Source organism: Trachurus japonicus, unplaced genomic scaffold, assembly GCF_045865225.1.
Source record: "Trachurus japonicus isolate A0001 unplaced genomic scaffold, Traja_1.0 AP030235.1".
In the NCBI taxonomy this organism is placed as follows: Eukaryota; Metazoa; Chordata; class Actinopteri; order Carangiformes; family Carangidae; genus Trachurus; species Trachurus japonicus.
This window is the reverse complement of record NW_028220368.1, coordinates 3,525-12,500: the sequence shown is the minus strand read 5'-3', so window position 1 is coordinate 12,500 and position 8,976 is coordinate 3,525. Positions and strand designations below refer to the sequence as shown.

The window sequence follows — 8,976 nt, the reverse complement described above, 5'->3', positions numbered from 1 at the left end:
ACATAAAAGTCCTCGTCCAGAAGGCCCAGCAACGTCTCCCCCTCCGAGGGTCTTGAGATGGAACAAACTGCAGGAACACCTTCTCATCTCAATTGAGAGTTTGCTGGTGTATGCCATGCCATCTGTATGGTATGCTGGCTGCACTGTGAGACTGCAGAGAGTGATACGGTCTGCAGAAGAAGTGATCAGCTGTCCACTTCCCTCCCTAGACTATATTGCTAGCTCCCGCTGCCTCTCCAGAGCTACAGCAATTCTCAGTGATCACTTCCATCCAAACCATCACCTGTTCAGCATGCTGCCCTCTGGGAGCAGGTACAGGTCCATCAGGTCCAGGACAAATCATGAACAGTTCCTTCCCCTGAACAGTCATTACTCTAAACACACAGTAACTTAAGGCGAGACACCCCAGGTGAATAGGGTAAAAAATTTAACTAACAGCTATTGCCATGAAACTTTCTATGTTTATTACTTAGATTGAGACAATTATTTTTTGTATTACATGTTTTCTTAAATATTATGCTTACATATGGAAATTAGACATTATATAATTAAATATGCGTGAATTTGTGTACATTTCCAGACCCGAAATCTGAAGATTGGATAAAGCAGGGGTTTTTTAATACATGTATTGGAAGCTTTTGGTTTTGGGTCAGGATTTGTCAACTGGGTAAAACTGATTTATACAACACCGAGAGCTTCAGTCCTCACCAATGGACAAATGTCCCCGTTTTTTCAGCTCTCACGGGGAACGAAGCAAGGAGATCCGTTATCACCTTTATTGTTTATTTTATTCCTTGAACCTCTGGCAATCGCAATAAGGGCGGATGCAGGTATTACAGGAGTGAAGGCAGGCGGTAGAGAACATAAATTGTTTCTATATGCGGATGACATCCTCTGGCTCTCTGCAGACCCAAATTCGTCAGCCCCTATTCTTCTAGACATAATTGAAAAGTTTTCACAAATTTCTGGCTATAAAATCAATTGGCACAAATCGGAGGTTATGCCGGTGTCTAGGGGATGCCATCCAGCAGCAGTTAGTGCACGATTTAAATGGATTTCATCAGGGATGAAGTATCTCGGTATAAGACTGACTTCTGACATGAGTAATATCATACAACTTAATATGACCCCATTGCTTCAGAAAATAAAAAATGACTTAGATAGATGGAAATCAATAAATCTTACACTTATGGGGAAAATCAATACAATTAAAATGGTGATTGCCCCTAAGTTTAACTACATATCAATGATGGTACCTGTGACAATCCCTGCTGGGATCTTTAAGCAGTATAATCAGATAATTAAGGAATATCTATGGAATGCAAAGAAACCCAGAATCGCCATGCAGAAACTTTATGAATCAAAAAGAAAGGGAGGCCTAGCCTTACCCAATGTGGAACTTTATAACATAGCATTTGAAATGGTTAAGTTAGCCAAGCACTGGGCTAGTTGTGGCTCACACCTGGGATGGACACAAATAGAAGAGGAAATCACAGCCCCATTCAAACCAATTGAAACCTTATCACAAAATGCTGGGGGGAATCTGACTGGTGATGAGAGTAATCCAATACTGCAACATTCCAGAGCAGTGTGGGCAAAGCTACACAAGATGCTCAAGTTATCCCAATATAGGCAAGAGTATTCCTCTATCTGGAACAATCCGTCTATAAAAATAGACAAGAAACCTTTCCTGTGGAAGTCCTGGCTGAAGGGAAACCTAAATAAGATTGGGGACTTGTATAGAGATGGGGTGTTTCTGTCATTTCAAGAAATTAGTACACATTTCAGCCAGAAAGAGAAAGGGGATTTTTGGCGGTACCTCCAATTAAGAAACTGTGTTACAACCTCAGGTATTAAACCAGGCAATGGGGAGAATGTGATTAGACTCTATTTTCAGCAGCCCAGTTCTGCTCACTCAGCCTCAGTTCTCTATAATATGGTTCTCGATGCCCAGTGTGGGAAATATAATAATTTAAGGCTAATTTGGCAAAGAGATTTGAATTGCAACATTGAGGAAGATGTATGGGAAAACATAATAGTTAACACAGGGATGTCCACCAGGGACGTCCGAGGCAAATTCACACATTATAAAATTATTCACAGGTATTATTATACACCAGTAAGGCTCCATAGAATGGGATTGATACAGAACAACCTGTGTTGGAAGTGTAATTCTCAGGAAGGAACCTTTTTACATTTAATGTGGGAGTGCTCTTTGATTTCCCCTTTCTGGAAAAAAGTTATAGGAAAATTGGCAGAATGGCTGGGAAAAACTCTACCTGAATCACCCCAACTCTGTCTACTGGGTGATAAGTCAAGGTCACCACCAGGAATATCAAAAGCAGAATTTGGTTTAGCAGTAACAGGCTTCATTACTGCAGCTAGGATCATTCTTCGCCACTGGAAGAGTCAGACTCGACCAGAATTTACTGACTGGGTTAAGATGATGACGGATAATGCCTCCTACGAATTGATGATAGCAAGGTTAAACGATAACAAAGGGAAATTTTACCAGGTCTGGGGTCATTTTCTGAATCATATAAGAGGGGAATAGGTACCTGAATCCTATGAGGGGTTGACCACTTGTATATGGGTATATTATCATATACTATACTGTATATATATTTTTTTTTAGTGCTGGGAGATGTGCTGCGCTGTTTATGGGCTGTGATTTGTGTGTTTTTGTTTGTTTGTTCTCTCTCTTTTTTTTTTTTTTCTTTTGTCTGTATATTTTTGTTTACTATTGTGATGTTTGTGTTGAAGTCCGATGTCTTTTGTATGATGTTGGCATAACATATTGAATAAAAACTTAAATGACAAAAAAAAAAAAGATTGGATAAAGCCACTTTCAAAATTCTTGTTTTATTTTGTTGACATATTAAAGTCAAAAGTTTTTACAGAGGGGATTTTGGATATCTCTTTTTATCACTTTGTAAATGAGAAAATACTGTCACCAGCCCTAAAAAAATCAAATCGCCCTGTTTTTAGGTATAAATTGTTGTATAAATGAGGCTGTGAATGATATATCAACAATCCCCTCTGTAAAAACCTTCAGAATATAGGCGGGAATACAACTGGAAGGTTTGGTGTCTGTAAGTGCTGCTGAACTGGAGATTTCGGGTCCAGAGTATAAGAAAAAGCTCATTTTGAGAAAACGGCCTTTAAAGATTCTATTGCAAAAATTCCACAAATTGGCTCTATGCACAGCTCTATTTCCTGAACTTAAGGCAGCTCCTTTATTTCCTGTATTACATTATTGGACAAACTGATTAATCCAGGTGTGTCTGACCAATGTGACTACTCAGACACACCTGGATTAATCAGTTTGTCAGTAAATAAAAGAGCTGCCTTGAATTTAGAAAGCAGTGGAGCTGTGCATAGAGCCCATTGTTACTGGAAACAAGAGTGTCTGGCCACTGTGAATTTTAAGGTGTGTGGGCCAGTAGGTCAGAGAAAAAAAATAAAAAAATAAAAATAAGAAACACTTTAGGTGTAGCCTAGTTGGGCTCATCTGTAATATGACAACCAATGTTTTCAGTTTCTCTCTGTCTGGCTAAAAATCATCTCTGGCCCATGTCAGTGTCACATCCGTTTCACCTCTGTCACTGAGAAGTAAACTACTGCACAACACGTGATTCTGAGGATCGATGTTCATTTTAAGCCCTGTACCAGCGCAGGGACATATTAAATCTCCGATCAGTTCATTCAGACGTCTGATGTGTAAAAAAAAAAAAAAAAAAGCCACCGCTGTGTATCGCGCTGGTCTCCGGCGGCAAACACTCGTTTTTTACGGGTGACAGCTTCCGCGATGACGCACTTTGTAAAGGGATCTTATGGCTCGGTGAGTTTCTGTGCTGTGTCTTTTGTTGTCTAGCAAGTGAGAGTTGCTGTTTTATTTTACGTGAGGATTTAAATCGATTTCCTTTCCCCGTTTTTAAAAGTCCCTCCGCTGTTCAGAGCGCATCACGTGATGCTTCTAAACGAATCACGCTGTCGGAAAACGACACCAGCCAATGAGACCCTCCCTCGTACTTTTGCGATTCGTCGCTGGTACAAAGGAAATGACCATTTTTGGAACCGACACATTAGTGCAGGAGAGAGAGAGGGAGAGATAGAGAGAGATAGAGAGAGAGCTTCACGGCGATACCTGATATGACAGGAGTCTGAACAGACCATAGGAACAGACGCGGCTCGCTCCGCGATAGAACGCTCAGTTCTGGTGAATTTAGGAGAAATCTACAGGCGACACCAGTCAAAGTGAAGTAAAATAAACACCCATAATGTGTATTTTAGACTATTTTTTTGTATTAGTCTGAAAGAAGACATGTTATGGAAGCAAAATAGCCGAAAATCTCAAAATTGATAAGTGCATGAAAAAACGATGTTTTTGCCTGCCGTGTCTCGCCTTAACACAATAATATCCTCAAGAGCTCATGTATGATGCATGCAATAACTAATGGTATAGGAGGAAGAAAAATTGCAAACATAAACTACTATAGGAACCAAGGACATGTCCCATACATAATTCCTCTTGCAGAAGAAGCTTGATTTTAGTATTCCTCTTTATCATCAAACGTCTCTGCTTCAATGGTCTCATCTTGTTGTTCTTCCTCTTCTTCGCTATCTGCCTCCTGTGTGAATATGTCAACCAGAGATGGAGGCATTATCGGTCCAGCAGTCCAAGGTAGCTGCCCGCTTGTAGCCTGCAACTCTATGGTTGTGGGTGGAGAGACAGCACTGTGGTGGATGGCGACAGCATTGTGATGGTGGGAGGTGTCTAAGGTCCACTTCAGACTTAGCTGAGAGGGACTCATCCTCTCTGACCATCTTGTGTATCATCTTCACATGCACTGCATTAACTTTCTTTTGGAGTGGCAGGTTACAAACAGGCAGCTACGCCCATCTCTGAGCAGCCTAAATGACCTACATCTGGTAAATAATATTATATTGTTAACTGTGTTTGCTTTTTTATGTATCACAAGAACATGTATATATTACAAAATGATTTTCACCAGGGATGGGAGAAGAATGAAGATGGAGTACTGTGGAGTACTATGGAGTAATGTGGAGTAGTGTGGACTGCTAGACCCATAATGCCTCCATCTCTGGTTGACATACTCACACAGGAGGCAGATAGTGAAGAAGAGGAAGAAGAGCAAGATGAGACCATTGAAGCAAAAAAATTATGATGATGAAGAGAACTACTAAAATCAAGCTTCCTCTAGAGGAATTCTATAGGGGACATGTCCCTGGTTCCTACAGTAGTTAATGTTTGCAATATTTCTTGCTCCTATGACCATAAGTTATTGCATTTCATACATAGTTACTAAATGGCTACATTTGGTGAAATTACTGTTTAGCACACGTGAATAAATCCTCCAATGTTCATTTCAAAGAGTGATTGAATTATTGCTCATGATAAGCAATAAGCACCATTTGTGCCAATACACTACTTTATGGACTAAAATCACAATTGAATAGGCGGATTGGATGCACAAGCATCTCAGCTATCCAGTCATACCCAATTCATGCAATTCTGTGACTGTTTATGAACCCCCAGTGTGCAGAAATAGTCAAATACACCATTTTGTATATAGGCGGAAATGACATATTTGTAGGCTACTGCATGCAAATTACTGCATGGTTCTCCCCCAAAACTGCATTAGATTCACACAAATTAGGTATGTCTGGATAGGGGAGGCCTGTAGGTACCCATATAACCCATTTCCATTCGCATACATTTAGGTGACAGGTCAAGGGACCATTTGAAAACATGTAGATGGCTGTTTTTCCCTCACAACATTTTCATCTGACTTTAAATCATTAGGTTTTTAGCTCACTTCCCGACAAGGTAGCATGACAAACTTGGTCACACTGGAAACCTGAGATTGTCCCGAATAAATTGATATCTCTATCTTTGGGCTCGCTCAAAATTTGAGCGTGCTACACTCTTTGAAAGACAGTCTGACCGGCATTTCTGGCAGCAATCCCACAGGTATCGTAGGGGTAATAAAACATTGCAAAAAACACATTTTGGACAGGTTTTGTTCCGGGGATCACCCAAATCCTTATTTTAGAGGTCCTAAGGATGCAAAAAATCCAGACTAGAAAAAAAAATAAGGGGGGTGCACGTGGACCCCTGCTGGGGCTCCTACTACAAGCAGAGACAGTTGCTTCCCTGAATTCTGGGCTCGCTGCAATGGAGAAGCTATGATGCCTAGGAAAAACTGTTGTGACTTGTGCTTGAAATCTCACGGATTTGAATCCTGTTACAATGAGGAACATCTCATGGACAAACACTGACTGGTTAACATGTTTGTCTAATGAGTCTTTAGCCTGATGACTGGTGGTTCAGAGCAGCATACAGCTTTTCATTCTCCTCCTCTCACAGTCAAATTCCTCCACTGCTGTTAACTGCTGAGCTGGCAGCCTGACGTGCGATGGTGGTATAGTGGTGAGCATAGCTGCCTTCCAAGCAGTTGACCCGGGTTCGATTCCCGGCCATCGCAGTTACCTTTTACAGGTACTTAAATACTTCATACTGTGCTGTTTCAGTACTACAGTGTCTTTGTTCTCACGTTGTATCTGTATTTTCCTACTGCTTCCACTTCCAAAGCCTCATTCTCTGGACAGGGCTGTGAATGAGTTACTAACTTTCTTGGAGACATCATGATGAATTAACAGATTTGTTTCCAAGGCAGTTGGAGGTGTGAAGTGACCAATCAGCTATACATTGTATAACCGCAGTAATCACTGTCACTCAGTCATTTCTGTTTTTGCATGTTTATCATTAGAACCGATGAACTGGAACTCATCACTTTGGTCACCTGAAACCAAGTGAAAATGAGCTGTGGTCCATGGACTCATCCTGTTTATAACCTAACATGTTCTGTGCTTTTAGTCTGAGATTAGTCTGACCTTTTTGGTTCTGGAACCGAAAAGTTCTGGGTGTTTTTTGGTTGAAATGTGCCTCAACTCCATCTTTCATGCGACAAATGTTCTCCTGAGTGATCGTACCTTCCAGATTGACGTCTGAACCATGTAAAGACACGTTCAGCTGTAGGTAACCTGACCGTCAGTGACCCTGTGTAACGCCAACATGTTCGGCTTCTCCTCTGTGAAGGTGTTTATGACTCCAGCTTTATGCAGCATCAGTTCTTGTGTAAATAATCCTGGTACTTAAACACACGACTGTAAAACAGCTGCTGTGTCACAAAGAGCACGGTCTGATTCCTCTGCTCAGTGAAGCAGAGGTTGGACGTATACCACATGTGATATTTTTAACATTTATAGAAGGTTTACTTTGTTCCTCCCTCCCCCTCTCTTCTCCTCCTTTCAGCCTCCTCCCCCTCTCCCAGTCAGACTCTCACACTGACGTAGCACAGTGCACACTGCTGAGTTGGCAGTCAAATTCTCACTGTTCTGTGCGATGGTGGTATAGTGGTGAGCATAGCTGCCTTCCAAGCAGTTGACCCGGGTTCGATTCCCGGCCATCGCAAATCCTCTTTTCCGTCAAACTGGATTTGCTCAGTGGGGATGGAAAAAACTTTTTTTATCAACCCTCTTTTAGCTGTTACAGTCAAGTGGCATGGTCTCAGTTCAACACATAGATCATAGCACGAGTGTAGTTGTCGTGGCCGAGTGGTTAAGGCGATGGACTAGAAATCCATTGGGGTCTCCCCGCGCAGGTTCGAATCCTGCGGACAACGTCCGGAAGTTTTGAGAGATAGGAAAGGTAAAGTATGTCCAGGTCTCTCTTCTCCACCCTGCGCCGTATGAAGTTGTAAAACCTCTTTCATTACTGAGGGGTTTGAATCCCACCAACGATGGTAAGTTAAAAGGTTTGAATCCTGTGCTGCTGTAGTTTAGCCTCGTAAACCAGCCTCTCGCAGAAGTGCATTTCATTTCATTCCGAGGGAGAGTCTGGCCTCATCCCCATTCTAAGCGTTTGGACTGAAACCCTCAGAAGGCCGAGCCAATCAGCGTCGCCCGCTGTGATTGACACAGCACGTTGGCCAATCATGGACCGACTGGTGCAAAGCCCCGTCACTAAACCAACTTGCTGATTGGCTGAATGGGGTTGTCTGTCAACGCTACTACCAAAGATATTAAACCGTCTTTGCTACTACTCCCGCCCAGCTCCCGCCCAGCTCCCGCCCACCCCAAACGCTTGCAGGGGGGATGAGGCCAGACTCTCCCGAGAAATGAAATGAAATGCATTTCCGCGAGAGGCTGGTTTACGAGGCTAGCTGTAGTTGGGTGTCTGAAAGAAGAACTCTGGATCTTCATCATGGCTTCAATCCAGACATCTCCAAAGGAACCTGAATCCAACTTGTGTCGTCCATGTAATGTTGAAGTTTTCTCTCTGCGGACGTTCACGTGTGCTGCCCAAAAATCTTTCACCAGTAAAATGGCCTTGGGGGTTGTTTGGCCGAGAGGAGGCTTCACAGATCCATGTTGTAATGAACCTGTCAGACTGTTGAAATGTCTGTGTGCACTGTGATGCAACCACAAGCACTCAAGTATAATTTCAACCACTGCTGCACAACAGGGGGAAAAAAAATCAGATAAGTCATCAAAATTAAAGTAGAATTGAGGGGATGTAGCTCAGTGGTAGAGCGCATGCTTTGCATGTATGAGGCCCCGGGTTCAATCCCCGGCATCTCCACTTCCTTTATGCTCCGCTCAAGACTTCTTGTGCAGGTTCAAGTCCTACTACTTCCTGCTTCTTCCCTGCATGTTATAGCGCTGTAGCGTCACTTTACTAAGTTTTATTTAGAAGTTTACGCCGACGTTTCATGTAAGTGAAGCTGTACCTGTGTGAGCAGCGACGTACCGCCGGGGCGACGTTGTTCGCCGGACCGACGTAACGCTGGACCGCCGGAGCACCGGAGCTCCGGAGCTGCAGCGGCTCCTCACACAGGCAGAGCCCGTCTGCAGGCCTCCTTAGCCGGGCAGGCGTCCGTGCTCATCGCG

The 8,976-nt window shown here is 42.8% G+C and overlaps 3 non-coding genes across 3 annotated transcripts; all 3 read left to right on the top strand.

The window, feature by feature from the left end:
• The first annotated feature begins 6,437 nt into the window (after nt 1-6,437).
• Nucleotides 6,438-6,509, top strand: trnag-ucc (transfer RNA glycine (anticodon UCC)). The gene has a single exon. It is a non-coding gene; the product is annotated as a tRNA-Gly (tRNA).
• Nucleotides 6,510-7,426: 917 nt separating this feature from the next.
• Nucleotides 7,427-7,498, top strand: trnag-ucc (transfer RNA glycine (anticodon UCC)). The gene has a single exon. It is a non-coding gene; the product is annotated as a tRNA-Gly (tRNA).
• A 1,098-nt stretch (nt 7,499-8,596) lies between these two features.
• On the top strand, nt 8,597-8,668 carry trnaa-ugc (transfer RNA alanine (anticodon UGC)). The gene has a single exon. It is a non-coding gene; the product is annotated as a tRNA-Ala (tRNA).
• Nucleotides 8,669-8,976: the final 308 nt, after the last annotated feature.